Source organism: Cynocephalus volans, chromosome 10 (assembly GCF_027409185.1).
Source record: "Cynocephalus volans isolate mCynVol1 chromosome 10, mCynVol1.pri, whole genome shotgun sequence".
Lineage (NCBI taxonomy): Eukaryota > Metazoa > Chordata > Mammalia > Dermoptera > Cynocephalidae > Cynocephalus > Cynocephalus volans.
Genome location: NC_084469.1, coordinates 122,102,229 through 122,128,899, shown reverse-complemented (window position 1 = coordinate 122,128,899; position 26,671 = coordinate 122,102,229). Strand labels below are relative to the sequence as shown.

Here is a 26,671-nt window from a genome sequence, read left to right as displayed (position 1 = left end):
ATTTGTCTATCAATGTGTGACCTTGGGCAAGTCATTGAGCCTCTCTGAACCTCAGTATCCTCTTCAGAAGAAAAAGGAAGCACAGTGGGTCTTGAACATGCTGAGTATTGAGCAAGCTGATATCCCTGGAAAGACCTGCACCAGTCCCTCACCCTCCAGTGGTGTTTTTTTCTTCAAATACCCTTTATGTTCTCACTCTACCTTACTGATGCCTAGACATTTGTGCTTTTTAAAAATAATCAGTCCATGATGCAAGCGTCGGTTTACATGGCTGGCTTCCCCGAAGGCTTTATGAAACGTTCATTGGGCATCTGCTGTGTGCCAGGAAGGCATGAGGAGCTGGGGACTCAGAGAGAAGCAGACTAGAGAGATACTCATGCTAGAGAGCTGCATTTGCTGAGAGAGGGGACCCATGCATCTAGGGACAGGCAGGGCCAGAGCTCTCAACTCAGCCTCAGCATCAGAGACAGATCTGGGAGGGCATGTTCTCTACTCTGAGACACAGAGGACCTACATTTGTTAATCAGGTGAAGGAGCAGGGCCTAGCCCTGAGCAGGGGTTCCCTGGCCAGTCTGTGGGTGACTGAGGGACAACTGTAGGCCCTGGGGATCCCCTAGAGAACAAACTAGATAAAAGCCCCTGCACTGTGGGGTAGGGCAAAGAAACAGACAATAATATAAATATGTGATAAATAGCATACAAGAGGGTGGTGCATGTAATAAAAAATAAATCAGGGAGAATTTGGATAAGGTGCTGGACTGTTTCACAAGGTGGTCAGGGCAGCTCCGCTAGCAATGGGTGGAGGAGGGGCTCCAGCATGTTTGTGAGCACTCGTGGGGGGCTAGAGGGACAGTCTGGGGGCTGGTGTGGCAGATGTGAGAGAGATGGGGACAGAGAGCAGACAGCCACATAGTGTGGGACCTGTTGGGGCCCTGGCAAGGGCTTTGGCTTCTACTCTCAGGGAAATGGGGAGGTTTGGGAGGGCTCTGAGTAGAGGACGGACAGGATCGGGCTTATGACAATTTCTAGCATCATGCCATCTTCTTCTCTCTATGTAGATATATAACACATATATATCTATATGTGATATATAGGATTATATGTACATGTATATACACACACACATACATGTGCATATATACTTCTTTGAACCATTGAAAAGTTGCAGAAATCCTAACATTACCCTGAAGTTCCTTAGTAGGCATCTCCCAAGAATAAGGATTTTCTCCTACACGACCATCTGACCAGTGCAATGGAGCATCTGAATTTTAAATTTTATGTAATCGTGATTAATTATAGAAGCTACACGTGGCTAGTGGTCACTGTAGCAGGGATTACAGCTCCAGGCCGAGAGATTGCTGTGATTAGTCAGTGAATGAGTAATGAACATCCAGGCAGAAGGAACAGTACATGCAAAGTGCTAGAAGTTCCACAAAACAGGACATATTTCTGTATTTTTCCTTTTTTGGTGGCCAGCCAGCCCCTGAAACACAGCAGGTATTTGACTCAGGACTCTTTTCCTCAAGGTCCTTTGGCTCCTGTCTTATCCCCAAGTCCCTCTCAACATGATGCGTGGCAGTCTGGGCCCCTCTTTGGAAATCCCACCAGCCAGCAGTAACTTGGTGACCCTCACTAAATGCCTGTTGACTGTCTCTCACTACTCCTATCCTCTCCTGCCCCTGCCCAATGGGGTCTTTTCCTCTGGCCACCCACCCCACAACCCCAGGTGCAGATTCCATGTAGGCTGCCTGGACAGTGTAAGCTGCGTGCCCAAGGAAGGACAGAACCTTTGCTGCTGCAGCTCACAGAGCAGGAAGAAGCCTTCCTCTCTATATCTTTCCACAGAGGTAACAGTGAGTACCTCCCATTTAAAATAAAAATGTATACACCAGTACTCATGGGTTCTGATTTGCAGTCAGGCTCTGCTGGGGAGCATTGTGTAGCACAGTGATGTATCTGACCCCAAGAGAACTGCCCCCCTCCCCATCTTGTCTCTGCTCAGCTTTGATATCTCTTTTATCTTCCCTAGAGATTTTTTCCTCTTTCTGTTTTTCTGTGTGCTCTTCCTAGAGTAAAACACAAGTCCCCCCCAAAGTAACTCAAAGCTCTGCATCTGTCACAAGGGCATCGTATGCACACACATTGACAGTCAGAGACACTGCTTATTATTTTGGTTCCACCCGGACACACCACTCTCAGCCCACTTGCCAAGGGTTAAGTCTTGTGCCAGCTGGGTCCAGGTCTCCCCGGAGCTCGGTTTGCATCATGCAGATACATTAATCTACCCAAGTTGACTTGGAGAACCAATCTGAAATCAGACGGGAGCTCCCGGAAGCAAAGCAATTGCAGGTTCATTTGTTACTTTTATTATCTCATTTTTTCTTATTTTTTTAGCCAAATTGCCTCCTACATGGGGATGGTTGGGGCCCTCTTTTTCTTTTCATTCGTGCTCTGCCTCCCTCCCAGGTGTTTGTAATCACATATTTTTCATTTGGTTTTTGGGTCCAGTGACAAAGAACACCAGAAACATCTCCTCCCCAGAGAGAAAAAGAGAATGCTCCACAATCTGTAAGGATTTTTCCGCTCCTCTTTTTGTCAGCTGGCATGGGATATGCTTCTCAGGCAGTAATTTAGAGACTGTCAATTCTGGAGAGCCACTGGGGAGCTGAGCAATCGCCTGTATTTCCTCGCTTTAGCCTGAGTTGGGTCTTTGAGCTGGCAGGGAACGAGATCTCTTTCTGGGAAGGGATAGTCCTATTTAAGGAAAGCCCTGGGCCTTGTCAAGTTTGAAAAGTTTTCAACATCTTCCCGAGATGGTGATCGTGGGAGTGGTGATCGTGGTTGTTATGACACATCAGACTGGAGAATGCTGTGCGCGACTCGTGATTTATACCCAAAGATACTTTCCTGGGGAGGGTTCTGCTAGCAGTTGGGCATTGGTATAATATTAATGTTTTCCTGTTTTCTATTGTCCCTAAATGGAAAAACACATTGGAGACTTTAAATTTTCTCAAGATGTCTGTGTTTTCCTGGATCATCCCTCAATTTTCCATGGTATGAAAAATGTAAATGTTGCCACATTTAGTTCAAGGAAATCCAGCAGTTGCTGCAAATCCTTCTAAGATTTTTAATTCCAGAGATGTTTTCACCTGGAGGATCCCCAGACTTGGTGAAAACAACCCAATTTGTAGCCACTGTTTTTGAGTGACTACTGAATTCTCTTGACTTTGCATATGTTGTTGATCATGCTTTACAGCAACCTTTTTTTTAAAGGAGATTTTACCTCCCTATTCTGGAGACAGGAAAGCTAAGGTGTAGAAATTAAGTTGCGTTTCTCAATAGTGCACAGCTAGTAAGTGGACTCAACTCCAGTTCTGCCTGATTTCAAGGCTACTTATTATACTTTCATTCCTTTCTCTTTTCTACTTTTGCTTAACATACATTTATCCAGTTCCCTTTCACAAGCACTTCATGAATGTTGACTGTTTCAATGAACATTTATTTAGTGAATACTTGTGGTTCACCCAGGAAAAGGTGATAGTGCTCTGGGATATGCCGGAGAAAGATGATTTCACCAGACAAAGACATCCTCAAGTGATCAAAGACGGCAAGGCAAAAAGTCAGTGACTACGTGTGACATGACTACTGTCATCCTGAACCTCTGTCCTTCAAGTTTAGATGTGTCAGAGGCCATGGACGCTTCTATCCATTTATCTGTCATTTCCCATCGAATTGGAGTGCTTTCCCTGAATTTCTGTGGTGTTCTGGATATGCTCCCAGGACTTGGAGACAGAACAGTGAGCAAAGCACATACAGTGCCTGACTTCATGGGCCTCGCTAAAGGAGGAAGCAAGACTTTGAAGTCAAAAGAACTTTAGCTACAGAATTTCAGTGCTGCTGTTTTTTCCAGCTGCATGACCTTCTGCAAGTTAATTGCTTTTTCTTGAACTTCTTTTTCCCTTATTTGCAAAATAGTAACAGTGTTCTCCTTCCAAATGGTTGAGAGGATTCAAGAGTTATCCTGAGGGTCTGCTGCATAATAGGTGCTCAATAAATATTAACGTCTTTCTTTCCTTTCCTTCCAATGAGCAGTCGCTTTTCCCAGAGGAAAGCCACTTCCGGGAAAACACCTGGATCAGCTCACAGGTTGCTGGTGAGGTTCAGTCCTCCTATCTGTAGCCAGAGCTGGAAATGTGCCCCCGATTTATCTCTATATGTGCTCCACTTCCAAGCTGTCTTTTTAGTCTTCTGATTAAGCTATCGGTGACATCCAATAGGCATGCACATTTCAGAAAGGCTCTCCTGCCAGGTCCTGAAGGTTTCTGTAGTATTTCCTACCCCAGTGGGGTAGAATGAAATAGCACTGGGGATTCTCTCCTCCCTTTTGATTGAAACTGCTGTTCAACGTTCCTCTGCCCAGGGAGATGCAGAGATGCTGTCACAATTGGGTGTGTGCTGCTCCTAGCAATCCTCTTCCCATGTCATGTTCAGTCTCTCTCCCATGAGCAATAACTCCTCTTTCTTATTTTCTCCTCTCCCCAAGTCTCGGGCCCACCCTGGCCCATCCTGTCATTCTTAGAAGATGACCTCACCTCCAACTTTTTAAAGAAGATTCAGGTTATGTGACTGAGTTTCAGTAATGTCCCCAGTCCCTGTTTCTGTATCTTTTCTCATCCTCTCATTATTTTACCTTTTCCAAAATATTGGCTCTTACACCTCTGATCTTGGTTAAGTTACCATGGCCTCTCCTTAGGACCATGCTCATCAGTTAATTCTCTTTACTGAAGTTTTGATATTCCCATTTACCTGCTCCCTTGTCTCCCTCCACACCCATTCACTTCTGTCCCAAGGAATCCTTATTCGACCCATGCCCTCTTTAGAGCAATGGGCCTATCACCTTTCCTTTGAGATTTGGAGCTACCAAAGCAGCTACCCTCAATCCTCTGAAATTGGATACGACGGGTTATATATTTCTTCTAAGGCAGCACTTTTTCTCAGAAACAGGGAGTTTGGATCCCCCGGATGGTATTATTTCCAAAGCTTAATTAGGAAGAATAACGTGGACACTGACATTAACCACAGGCTGGTTAGATAGTTTGCTCCTATGTTATCTACCTAGTTAAGTATCCATCTATCTCATCCCTAGTACACAAAAATTAGAAGGGCCTACAGCAGGGATCAGCAAACTGTTTCTATAAAGGTCCAGGTTTAGTGCGTCATACAATCTCTGTTCATCATAACTATTGAGTTCTGCCCCTGCAAAAACAGCCATGGACAATAGTCATACATAAATTAGTGGGCATGGCTATGTTTCCATAAAACTTTATTTATGGACACTGAAATTGAATTTCATGTGTCATGAAATTATATTCTTTTGATTTTTTTTTTAATTTTGTAAAACCATTCTATAAAAGCAATTGAAACTTTTGTCATCACAGGTTTTGATCTGGGTATCTTCACCCTCCTTATTTGCATAGCAAATTATGGATTATACAAAACAAGTACTATAAGTAAGCCTGGTAGGCTGGATTTGGCCTGTGGACTGTAGTTTGCTAACACCTAGCCTAGAGGGTTAATATGCAATGAAGTAATAAAACATATGTAAAAATAAAAACCAGGTAATATATAGCACAATACATATTTGCATGCCACAGTATGCAAAAAGTTTACGTACTTGGACTAAAGACTTGGCTCTGAGTTTCCTGGTAGTCAAAGCAAAAAGGGAAACAAATCAGTTACAAAGTTTATTGACCATAAGGGCAAAAAGACATCAATTTCTTATGGGAGGCAGAGTTATCATGGCCTCTAAGAATCTTCTGGGTTAAACACGGTAATGAAATTTGATTTTATTGTTCATTATTGAGCCCCTACCATGTTGCCCTCACCAAGGCTAGTTGCAGAGTATTTGTTCTACTGTGTAAAATCAACAATCAACCATTTTCTGGTCATTGTGGTGGTGTAAATTATTTCTGACAGTTGTTAATTAAATACCTAGTCATGCTCTGGAGCCAAAGCCAAATAGTGCTCTGTAAACATTATGATTTGTCAGTAATCAATGTGATTTGTATAATTTGTGAGTGATCAGATACTTTATCCAAAAGCAGATTATTGACTTCTGTGCCTATCTTGGGAGAAATTGCCACTTGGTCTGTGTCTACACAGACCCAAGAGGAGAAGAGATTTGACAGTGGTCTGATTAATTGAATCAGTGGTTTGGGGGAGTGGGCTGTCTGTATTGATCCAATTAAATAGATAATTGTCAGAATTGAGGTCATGTCTATAAGACACCACCATTTCAAAGCCAAAGAGATTGTTTCAAATATATAATGCTCACCCAATCAATGTAGGTTGCCTCCTTCACATGAAATCAACCAGAAAGTGATTGATTCCGTAGAGCCATAAACCTGAGTCTTTCCTATTTTCAGCAAACAGTTACGTGCTAAGAGCAGTGCTTTGATTATTTTGATCCTCACAGATCCAAGGTCGGTGATTCATTATGCAAATAAAGGGGATGAAAATATCCAAGTCAAAAGTTGTAATGACACAAGACTCAAAATAGTCCTTTTTAGGTGAAAAAACAAAAACAATAAATAAGGCAAGTTGGTATCCTCATATCTGGGAGGTCAGGAAACAGCTTCATGTGTGTTTTGGAAAAGCAAGGGAGATTCTGACTCTGCTCTCTAAGGGAGTAATTGTTGCAGGCTTGCTGAGGGACAGAACACTAGCTCTCTGTTAGTGGTCATGTGGAAAGGGCAAAGAGCAAAGGTAGAAGACCTGAGTTTAATTTCTTCGTCAGGTTCAAAACCCAGTCTCACCATTAACTAGCTGTGATTTCAGGCAGTTAGGCAACCTCTCTGATCCTCAGTGTTCTCATCTATTTAATGAGGGTGAGTATACTTAATTCATTGGGTAATTGTGTCCATACTAAGCACACAGCCAGGACTAGTTAGCCTCTCTCTTCTCTATTAACCTCCACCGAGGAGGAGGAGCTAATCAGTAAGATGTCCCATCTGACGTGTGGCAATAACTTCTGCCTTCTTACCTCTTCTGCACTGTAGCAGTGGATATACACTGGACAATTGATGAACACCTACCGTGTGCTAGATTGATCTCTGGGGATAGTGCTTGTCTTTGAAGCAGTCAAATAGGAAGGGAAGAAGAGGGAAGCAGAAAAATTATAATAGAGCAATATAACTTAGCGAGAGAAATAAGAGCACCACAGGGCTCAGGGCTGGATGGAGAGGACAATGACCGTTGTCAGCGGCAATCATGGAAGACTTCTCAGAGAGGTGACTCTTGAAGGGGATTTGTGGTTACAAAGGTGGTGTCTTGAAGCCAACCAGTGCGTGTGAATCCAGGCTCTGCCACTTGCTAGCTGTATCACAATGAGCAAATAACTTAATCTCTTTGTGCCTCAGTTTCTTCATCTGTAAAATGGGGATGGTAATAATATCTGCCCGGGGTAGTTAGGAGGATTGAATGCATCTGCAATCCAAGTACAGCATTAAAACACAGGCCTACACACAGAGAGTGATCTGAAAGTGTTAGCTCTTATTATCACCCTTTTTATGAGTATCATCGTTCAAGTTTGCTGTGCAGAAAGAGGGAGATGAGGAGGGGGACATTCTAGGCAAATGAGGCAGTAAAATCAACAGACAAAAGAATTTTTTAAAAAGTAATATAAAGCTATGTGCAGATATAGAGAAGGGAGGTCAATGTTAAGTTGCAAGCCTCTTCTCACATGTTATGTGGATTCTTCTTTGTTCCCGTCATTTTTGAATCTCCCTGAAAATAAGTGGCCATTTTTGGTTTGGTGCGTTTAATTCTACCACAAAAGTATAAAAAGCAGGCAGCCTGCTGTTACAGATTTTTTTAAGTGAAAGAATATGTTAATGAGCTTAGCTTGACAGGGAGCTAGGGGGATTCTTGACATCAAATGGTGTGTAACTAAATAGGTCACCCCAAGTTATCCAGCATGAATACAAGACCAAGGAGATAAAGAAGCTTCAGGAAGTTGTTTCCAGGGAGGGTGGGAGATGTTTTTTGACCCATTCAAAGTTGTATCTCTAATGCTAGTCCAGTGCTTGGCAAATACAAGGCCCTTATTTTATATTTGTTGAATGAATGGATGGATGGATGGATAAGTGAATGGGTGAACAACATATCTGTTAAGACAAAGAAAAGCCATTCTGCCGATTGGTGTGCAGTAAAGCAGTTCTTCAGACACTTTGCCTTCACTTGTTTGACATTCTTGGAATATTTGGTCTCCATAGGTGCAGGGTAAGATGAGTGAGATGTGGTCCCTGCTCTGGAGGAACTCACACTTTACTCAGGGGTCTCCACCTTTTTTGTGGCATGGACCTTTGGGCATCCTGGTAGAACCTAGAGACCCCTTTCAGAATAATGTTTTAAAATACATAAAATGCATACAAAGATCATCAGTTGTATTGAAATACAGTCAATCATAATATTAAAATATATGATCTACTAATAAATGTTCTTTCTTACTAACGCATTAAATAACACATCTAGTGGTGGGCCAATTAACTACTAATTATCAAAGTAGTGGCTGAAAATGATATTTTGAGATACCAGCTACAACTCTCACATGATATGAAAATATCCATGACTTTTATTGTGACATACTCACCAGTGCTTCTATACTATAGCAGTCCATTGCCTAAATGAAGGAAATGCTAACTTTCAGCTACAGGTTAGTGAAGAATAAACTGTAGTATTTTGGCTGTCCAAGTACACTCCCTCTCTCTAGTATTCCACCTACAGAGCCTCAGATTAAGGATCCTGTTCTAGTTTGTGAGTGTTTAATAATAATAAAGTGGTGGGAAGAGATAGGTGCCAGGTATAAAGAGGCTTGAGTTTGCCTGGAGCCAGGATCACCTGGGGACATCGGTCCCTCATCACCTAGTTCCCCGAAGGTTAAAGTCATCCATGTGAACTTCTCACTGAGGGCACTTGTAAGTTCTGGATAAATGATGGTGACTGTTATTGACCAGCTTTGACAGATGAAAAAGAAAGGGACAGGCAAAGACAAAGAGGGTTGGGGGTGGCAGGTATCCTCTGGGCAGAGGGAACCCCAAGTGCAGAGGCACATGGGCCTGAAACAAACCAGGGAGCACCAGGCAATTCACTTTTACTGGAAATGAGGTAGAGGAGATACTCACAAGGCCTGGGGATGAAGCTTAGGCTGGGATCAGCCCCCAGTGAGCTCGGTTGGCAAGTGCCTGGGGCACATTGGCAGCTCTGGAAAGCTCACTCTGATGCCCATGTGGGGGGCAGACTATGAGGGGTGAGAGGACCTTCTAGCAATCTGCCTCAAAAAAGTCCCAGTGGGCATCAAGCCTATTGGCTTATCTATTATTTCTTGGACATGCCCCAGTAGCTAGTAAATAAAGCTGTCTACTTTAAATTTTGTCCCTGTGCCCTTTTACAGCCTTTTCTCCGAGGAGCTGAGTCCCATTATATTCCGAAAGCATATGTTCCCGATGATTGTTCATTCTCTTTCCAATAATATCTTTGCAGGACAAAGAGGAATGGGAAGGGAACACACTTTCAGGATGTCAGTCCCAGCTTTAATTACAAGTGTTCGTGGCTGTGGCATTCATGTAATTGGGGGGCTAATTTATGCCAAATAATAAGCACTGATGTAAGGGGCCAGAGCCCAAGAGGAAGGGAGGCCAAGCAGAGACAGCGGCTCCCCACCAAGCCAGCAACTGGGGCGGCACGTGTCAGCGGCTTTTCTAGGAAGTATCTGGGATGGTGGCAAAGACGGCCCTAAGGGTGCAGCTTCTGGAGACGGAGTCCCTGCTTTGCACTTTCTAGCTCTGTGACCTTTCTGCAAGTTAGTTCTTTTCTCTGAGCATCAGTGTATTCAGCTGAAAAATGCATCTGATAGTAGTACCTACAGTGCAGTGTTTTAGAGGACGGAATAAGATAGTGTAAATAGAGAATTTAGCACAGTACCGGGTACGTAGCAAGCGCTCCATTTGTGGGTTTATTGAAAGAATAATAATAGCACCTACCATCACTGCGATAACCATAGCAACAACAATCATGTTCAACTCTGTATTCAGTTTAAGGAGGGAATGTGACGGAGGCTTTGTCATTAGATATATTGGCACACTTGACCTAATGGAAAGCTTGAAAGCAATTAGATGGGGCACAGTCCATCTTCTTGAAGTCTCTTGAGCAGTGTGATACCAGAATTACTGTTCTCTCTTTGCATTTCATTCAGAATTCTTTATAGACCCCTGGCCAGCTTTTAGCATCCTCTTGGTATACACTCTGGGAGAGAGGAGGAGTGGGCATGATTTCCTTGAATAATTTACTCAGTGGTGACCTGGAGTTATGAGGACAAAAGCGCAGGGCAGACCAAGAGTGGCAGTGCTCATCCCAAAGTGCTCAGGCCGCATAGGATAACTGTGCTCAGGGAAACGAGCCACGGTGGGGCCTCCTGGCCATCTGGCACAGGCAAGAGGCCTGTATTCAAAAGGAATGAGGTTCTGACCTATGCTGCAACATGGATGAACCTTGAAACATTCTGCTAAGTGAAAGAAGCCAGGCACCAAAGTCACTTACTGTACGATTTCTTGTGTGTGAAATGCTCAGAACAGGCAAATCTATAAAGACAGCAAGGCTGGGGTGAGGGGAGAATGGGAAGTGACTACAAAGGGGTATGCAGCTTCTTTTGGGGGTGCTAGAAATGCTGTGGGATTAGGTAGTGGTGATAAGTTGCACGACCCTGTGAGTATACTAAAACCCACTGAATTATATATTTTAAGGGGCTGAATTGTACATGTGAATTATATCTCAGCTTTTAAAAAAAAGCACACGAGGGTGAGGCTGCTAGTGCTTGTCCTGCTAATCACAAAGAATGCCCTCAAACTGGAGACCCTGAAAGGACCCATCAAGATGCTGAAGTTGCTGGTCCCAGGGAGGAATTGAGTTAGTGTGGATTTGCCTATGTGTGTTTATACACCTCTACTCTCAACAGCCAATTGGTTGCTTAAGCTCCCTCCTGCCCCCATGGGGAAGACCCTCAGTGCAACCAGAGACTGCAGCAGATGTTCCCATCGAACCTGAAGCCAGCGTTTGGAGGTGGGACGGGGCACCGGTTCAGGCACATTCAGTGTTCCCGACCAGTGTAGTTCCCATGCCCTCAAGGGTAGTGCAACCCCATGCTTCTCTAGCCCTGTATCTTCCACTGGAAATCAGTCTTTAAAGATGAATGGGGGTCGGTCTGGTGAAGAAACACATGAGGGTGGGTGGGGGTGGGGAGGTAGAGTGATGTGAGGCCAATACAGCAGGAGCCAAGGCCTGGGGACCTGAGTTAGTATCAGTGGCATTTACGTGAGGGAATTACAGGCAGGTCAGTGGAGTTGTGCCCAGTGGGGGACGATCTTGTATTCCTGCTGGAGAGTGAGGGTCCCTGCCGGCACCCCCCACCAAGGGACGTGAAGAGCCAGGAAGGTGTTTTGTTTTTTTTTCTTTTTGGTGGTTTCTCTCTCTTTTTTTTTTTTTGATCAGGAGATTATTATCGCATGTTGGACTTGTTTTAGAAAGATGATGTCACTGGCTATGGGGGCAGGGAGATTAGTTGAGAAGCTCTTGCCGTAATCTGGGAAGGAGTCGTCCAGGAAGGCTTGAATTAAGACAGTAGCCTCTTGTATTGGTTTAAATGGTGGCCCCCTGAAAGATATGTTCACCTAGAACCTGGGAATGTGAGAAAAAGGATCTTTGCAGATAAAATTTAGTTAAAGATCATTCTGGATTACCCGGTGGGTCCTAAATCCAATGGCACGGGTCTTCATGAGACATAGAAGTAGAAAACACACAGAGGAGAAAACCGTGAAGACAGAGGCAGAAAACTGGAGTGATGCTTCTACAAGCCGAAGAGCACTGAGGATGCTGGAAGCCACCAGAAACTAGGGTAGAGGCACGTAACAGGTTCTCCCTCAGAGGCTCCAGCAGGAACCATCCCTTCCAACACCTTGATTTTAGACTTCTGGCCTCAGAACTCTAAGAAAATAACTCTGTTGTTTTAAGCCACCACGCAGACCTACGAAACTTAGACCCCCTAATGAGAGTCTTCATATCCCTTCTTGGTAACCCTCTAACCCTTTCTCTCCCCCGTTGCCCTTTCCAAAACACCAAACTGATTATGTTAATCACCCATAAAATTTTCTAAATTTTTCTCCTTCCTTTTAGTTAGTAACTTTCTAAATTTTTCTCCTTCCTTTTAGGTTAATAACTCAGATCTTCAGGACTGGCCTGTGGCTCACTTGGGAGAGTGTGGTGCTGATAACACCGAGGCCACAGGTTTGGATCCCATATAGGGATGGTCAGTTGTCTCACTTCAGAGAGTATGGTGCTGACAACACCGAGTCAAGGGTTGAGATCCCCTTACTGGTCATCTTTTAAAAAATAAAAAAATAAAAATAAATTTAAAAAAAAATAATAACTGAAATCCTCAACATACCTCTGAGGCCCTTGTCAGCTTCTGCATGCCACGGGGCCTTTGCACACACCCTGCCTGGGATGCTCTACCCTCACCTACACCTGGTTATCCTTCAGATTTCAGCTCAAGTCTCACATCTTCTGAGATGCCTCCCCAGTCTCGCCTGGGCAGTGTGGCTTTCTTTGCTATGAACTCTCTTAGAAACTTCCACCCATCTTTCCTACCATTTACTTCAGATTGCAGTGCTGCACTCGTTCGTGGGGTCCCCGCTCAAGGTCCATCTTCTGCTTAGACAGAGATTTCCATCTAGAAAGAATCGTACCTGCTTTTCTACACTAGTCTACCTCGAGGAGGTAGCACAGTGTCTGGCATGTGATAGGCTCGCAATAAATTTTGGATGACCACAGAGTGAATAAAGAAGAGGTATCATAATAGAGATGGTGGAGTTGTGGTATTTAGAAGATAATATGCCTTTTGTGCAAAATGAAAATTCTCCGTGGTATTATAATTGCTTCATTCTTTGCATTAAGTGAATGGCAAGGGGCAAGGCCATTTTCTGTAACCTACGCTGGGCCTCCCTGCCTCCCACTTTACACGTCGTCTGTTGATACTAAGGAGGGCCTTCCACTCGGTAGGAATCAGTGGCTTCTGTCTGCTGCCATTTTGGAATTGCCCGACTCTCCGCTCTGGAGAGTCTTCAGTCTGAACATCATCAGTCTCTCATATAGACCTGTGACCTGAATTATTAGTGTCTGAACATCTCTTCCTTTTAAATCATGTAGAGGTGGTCATTGTCACAAGCCAGGCTTTCAAAAGGAATACCACCCGGCTGTTTCTCTCCTCACTGCTTCTTGAGAGAGAAGTAAGGACTCGTGCTTCCATGTTGAAGCAGCAGCTTTTCTCAGGATGGTTTTGCGGTTGCCTACCGTCCTCTGACGACCCCGGCATGTAGGACAGGAAGAGCGCACATCTTAGTGTTGGGATCAGAACATCTCGGTGTCTGACTACAGGTGGGAGATCCGCTTCATTCTTCTTTGTGTTCTCAGTGCCCGGCCCCGTGTCTAGCACATGGAAAGGCCAATGGGTGTTGTTGGCTGACGTCAGGACTGTCTTGTTGAGCTTGTCTACACTGTAGCTACAGCCAGTGCAGACATTCTACCTGTGTTTTCACAGGAACACAACACAGAGAGTAGAAGAGCTTTTCATGGTGTTTCATTAGTCCATACACCAAAGAGCTGATGGAAAAGCAGAAATTGTAGGCTGCAAATCTATCATTTTTTTCTTCTTCCTTCTCTCCCTCCCTTGCTACCTTCCTCTTTCCCTCCTTCCTTTTATTTTTTGCTTGTTTCTTCCTCTCTCCTTCCCTCCCTCCCTCCTCAGCTTACCATTTTTTTCCGATATTTTTTACTTAATTAACAAGAATCTCTAAAAAAAAAAATGTTTTTCATCATGTGGTTCTTTTGGCATTACACATATACCCCTATGAAAAGCAAATGGAATAAATTCATACTCTAAACTTTTTTACTTGTGAGTAGGTCTAGAATTTATTTTCTTTACATTATCTGGATAATTACATTTGGTTTGCTTGCATCCATGCAAGCAAATAGTTTTCCAATCTTAAAACCAAGCTATGTCACAAAAGCATTCTGAGAACTGGTGAGGAATCACTTCATAGCTTCCTGAATCACTAGGAGAAATGTTCCAGTAAATTTACAGCCTCTGACAGTGCAGTTAGGGAAAAGAACGTACCTAGTATTTGCACCTTGGAATATGAAGAATGCTTATTATGTTCTTACAAAATAAGTACAATTAAAATTATATTTAAGGATGACCTGCCAAAGGATTGATTATCCTGGAAACATATTTTAAATGGTGCATTTGGGCAAACAGGCCAGCCAAGGTATCTCAGGATGGCAACATGATCAACAGAATTGATCGATGAAGAAAGGAGCCCGTGTCTGGGGGCCTCAGGCTGGGTCTTTGGGTACAGATGCGTAGTGGACCTTGGCCCCCCCCACCCCATCACAGCTGGGCCAACTCAATTCCACATCTCTGAGTTTTCATGCGAGCTCTGGACGTTTCTTAATGTCCTCAGCTGCAAGCCTGGGAAAAAAACGCACATCAGTCCCCAAGAAAGTGGCACACGGTCTGAACACCTCCTGATTTCCTCAACACGCTCGTACGCAGTAAACCTATAATGCCCAGCAGCAGTGCTGTCAAAACATCTGTGAACTAGTAAAGGGTTTGATGGGTGGGAAGTTTACTGAGCCACAACTCATCTGAAGTTGTACCATTTTAGAATCTTGGGGAAATGAAGGACTTAGAAAATGGAACCAGGTAATCCTTTAGCTTAGAGTAGAACGAAGCCTATAAAAACTGTTTTCCTTCATGGTTGTGCCCACCCCCGTGTATGCATATTCTTATTTAACATTGACATTTCTAACTCTAATGAGAAATCGCTTGTCCTTTAAATTTTAGGCATTGATGCACTTAATTATGCTTTTCAACAAGATTTTGCATATTTGATATTTCCTTTTAGTGCTTCCAGGAATCTCAATTATTAATTCTTCTGTGGATTTATTGGTCTTTTGACTCTCCCTTTAGTATAAAGATTGTAGATTCATCAAACATTGTTTGCTATCTTCACGTTTCAACAGTGTTTTAAATCAAATAGAAAATCTGCAAGGAAGTATAAATGCACACAGTCATCTTAATGGGGTAGTCAGGTGAGAGCCTGTATGGTTTATAATTTCTCTGTGATCCTGAGACTGGGTAAGCAACTGCTGTGAACCAGGATAAGCACTAATTTACCCCATATTCAACTAGACAGTCATTTCTGACATTGTATGGCCGAAAAATAGCATCTACCCAAAAGATGCTATTTATAAAAGTGAACTGTTACAAATGGAGCTTAGTGTTAACCCGAACTTTATGAATAAGTAATGTAGTCTAATTTTCCGTTATTATAGCCATTGTTTAAAAATGCATGTCTGCCAGGACATTGTAATGATTTTGTATTACTTAGGAAAACTTTTATGATTCTGCTCTTTTTATTTTTTAAATAATTACTTTATGACTTCATCATTAGGGTTTCTCTCCTCCAGTGCGTATATGGATCTTCTGAAAAGCAATCCAACAAATGTCGTTGCTGAATTTTTCTAACTTGCCCTCAAGACTACCCAGCACTTCAGATACTTACCATGTCTCTTTTCTCCCCAAAGTGGTCACCAGGCTGTCCTTTGATGTTCACGGGCAATCCCATTAACTGTGATGGCTTAACGATTCCCACAAAAACTCTTCCACAAAGGACCTGACGCTGGGCCGAGTGGGATCCCAGGCATCAGGCTACACCGGATCAAAGAGGTGGGCTGTGTGTACCCAATCCCCCACCCCCCATCTCCTTTTAGGTTTGACTCCTCCAAAGATTAGACACCCTATCCTGGTGCAACCTTTGTGTGGCTTGGAAGGATCACGCACTTGGGTCTCTAAAACTTGGGCTAACTGATGCTTGTGCTAGTACTTTTTGCCATCTGGATGTTTATGGCCGTTATCAGGCAAATACCGTGCCAACTGGATTTAAATGCAGACTCTGATACTCTAAAAAATCCAGCAGGAAACCATATAAACACTAGGCTTTCTTTAAAATGTAAAGGGCAGCTCCCAAGTTATGCAGAAGCTTTCACCCTCTTCTTGAGGACATTTAGGATTTGGCTGAGCTTCCACGTGGGAGGTATCGGTGGTGGTGGTGGGGGGTATCTCCATGGGGGATACTGTTTGGTACCGACCAGTGCATTGTGTGGCTGTCCCATCCTGGCACTGCTATCCTTTACAGTCTACAGGGTTACTGCCTCTAGGCCCTTCTTTTTTGGGGTCATCTTGAGTTGGTCCACAAAGTTCAGGGCATTAGATGTCTCCAAGCAGGCTGAAGAAAGGAACTCTTCATTTCTATGGACCCATGTTAGTCCAGAGGGAAGGGAAGAGCTTCATCCACTCTATGGATGTGAATCCTAAACTCAGTTTATCTGGGCATATGTGGGATTTTTACTTTTGTTTTGCCTTTATTTATTTTCTAAAATTGTAGTAATACATATAATGTAAAATTTACTATTTAACCATTTTTTAAATGGTTAAATTGTTCATATATTTCCTTCTAGGTTTTGTTTGTTTGTTTTAATACACATTTTTTATAATGGTTTTCGTTCACAGCAAAATTAGCAGAAGGTGTAGAGACTTCCCATATTCTCTCTGCCCTCTGTGCCATGCATAGCCTCCCCCATTATCGATATCAACATTATGACCCCCATTATCAACATTAACATTATGACCATTTTGAAATGTCTGGTTCAGTGGCATTCACATTGCTGTGCTCCCGTCATGACCATCCATCTCCAGAATGTTCTTCATCTTCCTAAACTGAAACTCGGTACCTATGAAACACTGATTCCCTGTTCCTCTCCCTAAGGCCCGGCAACCACCATTCCATTTTCTGTCTCTGTGAATTTGCCTGTTCTAGGTACCTATGTAAGTGAAATCACACAAGCTGTGTCCTTTTCTGCCTGCCTTCTTTCACTCAGCATCATGTCTTCAAGAGGCATCCACATCATAGATTTTTAACCTTTTTCCACTGGAGCCTCCTAATTTAGGGCTGTCTGTCCCCCTCTCAGACAGGCGTGGCTGGGTGGCTGGCCCACTTCACAGGGACATGGAGACTGGGTGGCACTGAATGGCCCACCAGGGTTCGGTCTTGGAGAAAGTAAATGGCGGACAGAGCAGGCTGCGGCTGGCAACTGCAGCTGCACCCACGTGGTCTGCATGGGCTAGTGGTGATGGGGTAGGGACCTGGATGGAATGTCTTTTATTCTGCACTCTTGACATTTTTCATATTAATATTTTTTGCTCCTCCATCTATAATATTTCCCACACACTACTCTAAAGGGATATTTTAATCATTAATTCTCTTAAAAAGCCTCATGCCCAATGTAAAAATATTTCACTGTCTCAGAAAAAGGCACTCTATATAAATGAAAAGCACCATTATTAGTAATGACAACAATTTTCCTGACATCCATTTGGGCATTCTATATGTTTTGATAGGATTACATGAATAATGAAATTGTATGCAAAGTATCAGAACGCACAGGCCTTTTCTACAAGGTGTGTCCTGCCTGGGCCTTGAGTGGCTGCCCTCAATTTCCCTAAGCAGCTGTGTGCCCTTTGGGCTCTGTTAAGACAAGCCACAATCTTTACTATTCTGCCCCCTAACTTCACCAGGTGATTGTAAGACTGGCTTCCCCAACACCCTGGGCTATATTCCCAGATATTTATTCTGTTGTGGAATGATTATCCTTTCCTGGATTATCCCAAAGGCATTTGTCTTTTCAATATCAAACATCTTCAATGCTTTTGTGTTGTTTTGTTTTCTTTTTTTAAGAAAGAAATTTAATTATTTAAAAACAAAAAATACTTCTCTGATCAGAGCATACCTGCAGTGCTCAAAGCACTTGCTTACTAGAATGCCATAAATTACATGAAGGAATTATTCATTGTATCACTAAACATACCTTCCATTCTCCCGAACAGTCTGTTAGGCTAAGTATAGTCCTTTAGATTATTATTTTAAAAATAAAAAATAATGGAATGATAGCATTAAATACATTTCGTAAATGATCTTTTAGCAGGATTATTGAAATATAGTAAAGACAAGTATATAATCAGAAGGAAAATAATTTATTTTCCTATAATTCCTAAATGGATAACGTTATTGCTGATTATTTTAACTTGTCAACATTTTCTGCATTAAATATTCTACTCTAATATCCAGGGATATTAAATTCTATTAAAAAAAAAGAAATACCTGTAATCCCATCATCCCAAAACCAGGGTTTTCATTTTTGCAAATGCAACGTGAATTTCCTCAGGCAGTTCCATCTACAGACCACAATAGCCTTTGAAAACAAAACCGTGTTACCTTTCTAGAATCATTGGCCTTGGCTATACTCCTGAAAGCCAGTTTCTCCCTAATCCCTTTGGTTTCCAGTGGTAGGAATATCCAGGACAGTTCCAAGACTATCTAGAGTACTGAACCAGGAAAAAAGGCCATCCCCCACCAAAAGGCAGCCAAGAGAGGCAAGCTGAAGTGGGGGCTGATGGTTTGTTATTTACCTATAAGTGGAGAGTATGTACCAGCTGTTCCTTTAATATTGTATGCTTGGGATCAAGGAGTTTCTGGGGGCAGGAGTCACAGCTCCTCAAAGGAGATTCCTTGGACTGTCCCGGGAGACTAGATGACCATGTATAACTTGCTGCCAGCATCCCTTGGATTTTTGCTTGGGTTAAGAATCTATCTTCTCCTGCTGATCCTTTCAGCATGCCCAGCACAGGCCCAGAGCTCTGCTTTCCACCTGTGAGACTGCTCCATGCTATTTTTTCTGTCTTTCCTCTCTTTCCAGTTCCCGTTCACCAGATCCCTGGGCTAACTTTCACCCTCCATAAGGTCTCTTGGATTTAGAAATTGGACATTTCCTTGGCTCAGGTTTCTCCCTCCTGATGTGGTCTCAAACACCACACCCATTGTAACTCTCTTTCCACCCTGGTGACCACACTGTCAGGCCCACTCTTTGCCCAGACCCCCACCAGATAATGCCCGTCAGCTGGCACTTCTTTTTGATGAATAATTCAAAAATCATCACTCTTCCTGCATTAATCAGACAATGCCCTTCATGTTCAACTTTGCAATTTAAGTCCAATCTTGCCCCATAGAATTATTGCCAATTGATCTCTGTATAAATGTCTGGGTTTTCTGCATTATTAATGATGTGCTAAGCTTTTGACAAGCCTTCCTTTGGTTCAGCTCGCTTTGAGTAGCACCTATGGAAGTGCTAGAGTCAGGGTCTCCCTCTGCCTGAGTTATTGGAGCCCTTGGGTTAATGGGTGAAAAGAGATGAAAGGTACACCTTGATCTTTTCCTCTGTAAGAGGCTTACCAGCTCTGTTAAATTGGCAGTGTCTATCTGGAGTGTGTTCTGGAGAGGACTGTGAGGCTGTATCTGCACTTGATTGAAAGAATGCTGAGATTGATTACCCATGTCTGCAGTGGGTGGAGGATTAGGAAGAACAGATGCAGATGTTGCACATCTGCTGTCACGGTTCTGAGCTTATCCTATTTCAGAAAAAATAAACTTGAACTGTGCCCTCGACATGCTAGTGTCAGGTGACCTTAGACACATGAAGAGAGGATCAGATTCGATGAAGGTGCCAAAGGGATTGTTCCATATGGGCAATAAGTAGTTTTAAAGTCACCTTTTCTTAATTCATTATCATGACAATGATAATGTCATGTCATGTATCCTTCCACACAGGAGGAACAGGAGCGTCGTGGCTTGTCCCTCATGGCTCATGTTTTAGCTATATTTCTTGTCATTGCTTCTCAGGCATGACTCATCTTCAGACTCAGGGCAGGGCTTGCAGCATTTACATCAATGATTTCCAGTCTATTACTTCTCTAAAGGAAGGGAGAAAGGCACAGGGCTGTCCTGACAGCCAGGACCATCAGAAAGTGACAGCGATCTTTGCCAGGAATTGCAGACAGCACTTTCTCTGGGTCTGCTCTTGGCTCTAGAGGGTCACCCTTTCCCTATCCTGCCTGGCAAGTGCCAGCGCATGGGTGAGGCCAGACTGGTTTTGATTCTCAAGTCTCCTGTGTAGAGAGGGATGAACATTCCTAGGGGCAGCCGATTAGAGGTGGGGAGAGGTTCTTACTGAAGATGCTATGTGCTGGGGACAGGACTGGAGGTTCTTCCTGTAAAGGCTGATAAGTCTTTGGAATGGATATTGGTATAGGAGACAGGGGCTCAACCATTGTCACCTGCCAAAGGTCACACTGCTGATGAGTGGCCAAGGCCAAATTTAAGTCTATGTGCTTGCAAGGTCCACAACCGCACCCTGCCACCTCCCAGAAGCTGAGGCAGGATGGACACATTGCCAAATCCTCCCAGCCTCCTGCAGCCTTACTTTTTAGTGAAAGGTTACTGAGCAGGCCCCACAATCCTAAGACAGGTAAAAATGTTCTTGGAGAGCTTGGCTTTGTTTGCATTTCTGATCAAGGTGAGTTGTTTTATTACTTACAAGGTCATCTAGACATTTTTATCCCCAAGGTCGGTGGCTTTTTCTGCCAGAGATCAGGATTTTGCCTGGCTCCTGCCTGCCCTCTGGGCGGCTGGATGTGCCAACAAAAATGCCAGCTGCAGCTAGAAGGACAGACTCTCCATCTGAGAAAAGCATGAGGACTCGCATTTCTTTTCTGGTATGGTTACTCCCCTACATAACGAGAAAAAGCTAATTAACACATGATGGCAACCGGCTGCAATATCTGCCAGTTCCCTTGTGCAGAATCCTCTTTAGCATTCCCTCAGCTTCCCTTCTCGACAATAAATTCACATTAGCGATCGGGAGAGCACGGTATCCAGTTCAAAAGGATCTGTCCCCCTGTGAACTTCAGGGCAGGGTGAGAAGCCACCTGTCCTTTTTTTTTTTTTTTGGTCACCTAGCACCCTGGTGGCCCTCTGTAAATATTTGTCTTTCCCCACGTGTGTGCTCATTCTCATAAAGATCCAGTGGGTTGTCTCCTTAAGATAAAATACATACAAGGGCATTTCAAAGTATGAATACTCATTATAATGAAAAATGAGAAAAAATGCTCATGTTATAACATTAGATGGACAGTGAAGGAAGGAAAATCTTATGGTTCTAATTATGAAAAATTACCAATATATGTATTAACATGTTCTAGACATGCACAGAAGAAAAGATTAGAAAGAAATTTACTGAGATGTTATTAGTCTTTGGGTGGTATAATTATAATTTTAAAAATTAGTTTATATTATCAAAGTTTTCTGACATGATAACTTTTAAATCAGAAAAATAAGTTTTTTAAAGATCTAAAACGTTTGGAGAGGGTAAGTTACAAATATGTATTGCATGACTACATATTTCTATTGCATTACTGCTGGTATGATTTTTTTTCAAAATGAATGCCTCCACAAAGGAGATTTTTAATGGCTTATAATTAATATGACTTGTGTTTAGTCTCTATGGTGACATTCTTGAATTTAACATGGACAAACCAAAATTGATTTGCTGCATAAAATAATTTAAAGGGAATGAAAATTCTGGTTGCTTTGGTGCAGCCAGGGAATTCTTTTCCCAGGTGATGCTCGTGTCATCGTTTTGAACCCAGGACACCGTGCTGCAGTCTTGCTCAGTGGTTGCAGAGTTCAGAGCTGGCTTTGCAGGAATTGCTTTATCTTTGTGGACAAGCCATGAACCTCTCTGGGCCCTTGCATGTGCTCATCTCCAGCCAGCAGAAGCCAGTTCACCTCATCTGAAAGGGAGTTTCACTGAGGGCCAGCTGACAGGAGGCTTAATTGTATTTTTTTTTTTTTTTTTGGAGGTTTACTGGTACGGAGGTCCAAAACTTTGACTTTGGTATAAAGGAGCCACTGTCCCTACAGGAAGCCATAGAGCAACTGAGGCCAGGATTGAAGCAGTGGCTTCCTCCTGGCATGGTCATGCAGAACCAGAGGACATTCGTTTGCCCACAATCAAGGCAGAAATGGCTGGGTCTCAGGCATGACCCCCCACCCCACCCACCCTTCCAACCATGGCTGTGTCCATAGCCGGGGGTTCAGTTTTGCTGTTGCCAGATGCTGGCACTGGCCAGGGTTATGCCATCCTAACATAGGCTTCTTGACTCAACATGTGACACAGTACTCCCTGGCCTTTGTTCCAAGTGCCATCTTTCTTAGAAGAACAGTGGGAGAGTAAGGAGAGGCTTGATTAGCACTAGGAGATCCTGAGGTCCTAGCTGCAGTGACTCTGGCCTCAGTTTCCTCACATTGTACTCTCCCTTCTCTGGACCATCATCCATCCTCTTATCTCTGCCTGAAATACCCTTTTCTCCATTCGTCATCTGACTCACTTCTTTTAGGAAGCTACATCTGTTGCGCTGGTAGACTGGGCTCCGCACCATCCTGGGGCTATCTTTAGCACCTTGCAGGGGGCGGCTGATGTGTTGTAAATGCTTGCCACCATGTTTGTCCCCCCCCATAAAAGGCAGAGATTCTACTACCCATTGTGTGGACATGGGCAATTAACATCATCCTTCTGTGCCTCACTGTCCTCATCTGTAAAATGGGCGTAATAATAGTACTTACCTCATAGGTTGTTGTGAAGATTAAATGGGTCACATTAGTAATGTACTTGGAATGGGGTCTGGCATAGAAGGAGCACTTGGAAAATGTTAGTGCTTATCATTGTTATGACCTCCAAGTTCTCTAACCCTCAGAGCAAAATCCCAGATCTTAGGTACATTTCAGTTCATCCTTCTTGGGTTGATATTTTGTGTCGTTCTCTCTCACTTTTCTCATGCAAGTCATTACTGTAAAATGGGTCAGTCTTGTTTCTTTTCCCGTCCTCATTATCACTCCCTCTCCCCATCTCCCACAAAGGAGTCTTGGATCATTGGTGCATCCAGAACCACATAGGTTCCCCTAGACTTGTTAGGGAAGAAACCAAGACTCAGACCTTCTGGGGGCTTGGACCCAGTCCACAGAGCTTGGATAGGGGCATAATTGTATTGGGGATTTTTTTCTGATCACAGAAAGTAACTTGGCCAGTGGTTACACAGCAGATTTGCCTGGGGAAGAGGCTGCTCACGGGTTGTGGCTGCATCTCTGGATGAAGCATGGGCTTTGGGGTCTGGGGACAATGGTGTGGCTCCAGACATCTACTAGCAGCCTATCAGACAAGTGCATTTCACCTTTCTGGGTCTCAGTCTCTAATCTGTAGCAGAATCATGGCAAGAAAGCAACACACTAATACATGAAATGCATTACATGTGTTGTAATGTAATGTAATATACCTGCTAGCAGCATCTGACACAGTATAAATATTGACCCCACAGTCTTGCCACAACTTAAATAAAAATAAAAACAAGTACAAAGGTAAAAGCCTTCTTTGCACTCATGTGTGATGGCAATTCTTGGCTTCTTCCTTTGTAAGGTTCATCATTTCCATCACCCCTCCCCCTCTGTCCCCTGCCTCTGTTTGTCACCTCTTGTCAGAGCTCACTCCCTCTGGGAAGTCTTCCTTGCTTGAATATTCACTCCCTGATGGAAGGATCCCACCTGCCACTCCTCCTGCAGTCCCCTGACAGTGTCCTGTCCTGTTCAGACCCAAGCCCCCTGGGTTCCAGTGTCTCATTAGGAACTTGGATGATGGAGCAGGGATCATGCTCATTAAGTCCTAAGACATCGTCAGCTGGTTAGAGGGGGTCAGGGAGGGCTGAAGCCCGCCAGAGGTGAAGGAGTCTAGCCGGCACCTGGGAGCACAGGATCAGAGTTCCAAGTGACTGGGGTCACGGCAAACAGGCCACCAAGAGCTATCCCAACCCAGAAAGACAGAAACCATCTCCGCAAATGGCAAGGGCATAAAGCAGCTCAGGACTTGACCTTAAATTGAATCCAGGGCTTGCATTTTTCTGCTTTTTTGCTTTTGTTTTTTTCATTCCAAATATCTTTGCTGTAGTTTCCAGGCAAAATTCAGGCAAATCTTCTGGAAGTGATAAATAATGTACTTCCAAGCTCTGCTATCCCTCCCTTTCTCATGTACATTTAAAGAACCTAGAGGAGCCCAGTAACAGTTTTCCCTCTTTGGAGGATCTCAGTGGGTTTTTGTTGTTGTTGTTTTTTATGGAAATGAATGGGATATTCACCCTGATTCTTTCTGCAAAATGGATGTGAAATGTGAGGTATGTGCCTCTTCCATCCTGGCCATAAATGTTCCAGAACTTTTGGAAAGGAACCGATTCACTCTCTCCTTACTATGTACCGGGCACCTTCACCTGCATCCTGCACCCACAGTTCCTTCTCTGCCTCCAGGTGAATTCACAGGTGGAGGCTCAGATGCACATAGTAACTGAGAGGCAGAGCTGGGGTTGGAACATATGTCTTGATTGCCAAACCCATGCTCTCTTACACTCTCCCAAAAGTTAAGGCTTCACCATGGTCTCTTGTATCATGTCATGGGTAGAAATGCACTCCCTGCTCAACCTTTTGGTGTAGAACATGGAAGTTCATTGACTTTATTGCCTAACAGGACCTAGAGCTGGCCCACTTTCCTAATCAATGCATATCATTTTGCCAGGAGACAGAGTCTGCTGCTGGAGAGATTGATTCCCTGGTTATTTATCTTCCTCTGCCCAGTGTAAATTGGTCAGCCTGATCCTATTCGCATGATAAAAATCATAATGTCTCAAATTACTTACTCAATAAAATGTGGGTTTGTCTATTATTAGTGATCATTAGGGTTATAATACAGCATGGAAATTTGGAGCAAATTAACTACACATGCAAGCTGTTGGGCTCATGTGCAGTTAATCATACACAGTTCCAGTGGGCAGAAGGTTTTGCAAGAATTGTTTCAGGAAGACTTGGTGGGAGGGGAATGAAATACCAGATTTTTTTTTTTCCTTCTACTTTCCCCACTTAATCTGGATTTCTTAAATGTATGTTTATCTACTACACTGTTGAACCATGAAAGTAACAGAAAATAAAACAAAACAAAAACAAGAAACCCAGATTTGTAGCTTAAATTAAATTAGAATAGCTTTTAATGCTTCCATTCATAGTCCCTAGATTTTCCCTGTGGACCCCTCATTTCTCAGCCATCTTGCCTGTCTGCTCAGATGCACACTTTGTCTTTTCCTTTGTGCCTTTCTGCTCATGATGTCATGGGACAGCCTCTACGATCATAAAGAGTTCCCATCACACCTGGGCACTGCCATTTCCTCTGTGGCAGATGCTTCCTGGACACGTGGGCAGGTGAGAGGTGCTGACACTGCCTACTCGCATCTGAATATAAGAGAGATGTAGCTTTGAATGGCAATATAAGGTAAAGAAAAATGAAAAAAAAAATCTGTGTAATTTGTTTCCTGTGAGAGTGCTGGGAAACTTTACAATGAACTCTGTGAATTAAAGCTACCAGGTGGTAGCATGGTAGCAGAAATTAGTGTTTTTTTAAAATGGTTTTTGGTTTATGCAGTTTTTTTTTTTCCCTCCAGGGAGTTTGACTTGTTCTTTGTGGATTCTGAGGAAAAAATTAAGACAAAGGGTAAGGGTTAGAGCTGGGACTGAACCCAACTCAAAATAGATTTAGGAAGAAAAAGGGAATGCATGGATCAGTAACTGACAAGTCCTGGGGTAAGTCTGACTTCAGGCATAGCTGGATCCAGGTGCTTAAATAATATCATCAGAAAACTTTCTCCATTTCTCCATTTTGATTTTTTTCTTCTGTGTTAGCTTTATTCTAAGAGAGGCTTAGATGGGTTATATGAGAGCAAACTCTGGAAACAGAGTGCCTCTGGCCACCACTACCAATGGCAACTGATTGCCTCTGCTTGGACCATTCTAGTCGCTTGTCCTCTGTGATCTAGTCATCGTGGCTAGGGGCTATGAAATTCTCATTGACTAGGCCTGAGTTATGTGCTCACTCCAAGAGCCAGGAAGTGGTGTTAGCCCCACCCAAACTCATGGCCTGAGAGTCACAGCAAGGGGCAGCTTCCAAAGGGAGGTCAAAATATTATAAGCAAAAGAAAGGGAATGGATATGGGAATCCCAAACAACAAAAATCTACTGTATTCAGGGAAGTGTATTTAGGCCCAAAATGTAGACATTCAGCAAATACTCCTTAAAGGAGGAAAAAACATATTGATAAAACCTATCCTTGAAAGTTCTGAAGTTCCAGCTGGTGATCTCTCAGCAGGAACACCATCGAGGGGACTGATGTTGAGGAAAGGGACAGGAGGCAGTGTAGAAAGATGCCAAAAAGCATGGATTTTAGAGTCCAACAGATTTGACTTCAAGTCCCAGCGCTGCCACTTACCAACTCTGTGACCCTGGCAAAGTTACTTGCCCTCACTCTGCCCCTGTGTAAAGTGCAGCTAAGCATAGTGCACATTTCATGGAGTTGGTACGATAATCAATGAGATAATGTGGGTACGGATTTACATACTCAGTAACTGCTCAATAAGGGGCTGATGGTAAAATTAGCATCAAAGAGCTTTGGAAGGTGCTAAGCTCTATGTAAAGATCATCTCTGCTCCTATCAATGTGATTTTGCCTCATAATCTAACATTTGGGGA

At 43.4% G+C, this 26,671-nt stretch overlaps 1 protein-coding gene across 1 annotated transcript in view; it reads left to right on the top strand.

The window, feature by feature from the left end:
• WWOX (WW domain containing oxidoreductase) overlaps positions 1-26,671 on the top strand; it is a 983,029-nt gene that overhangs the window by 798,203 nt on the left and 158,155 nt on the right. The gene's annotated exons all lie outside the window — the stretch shown is intronic.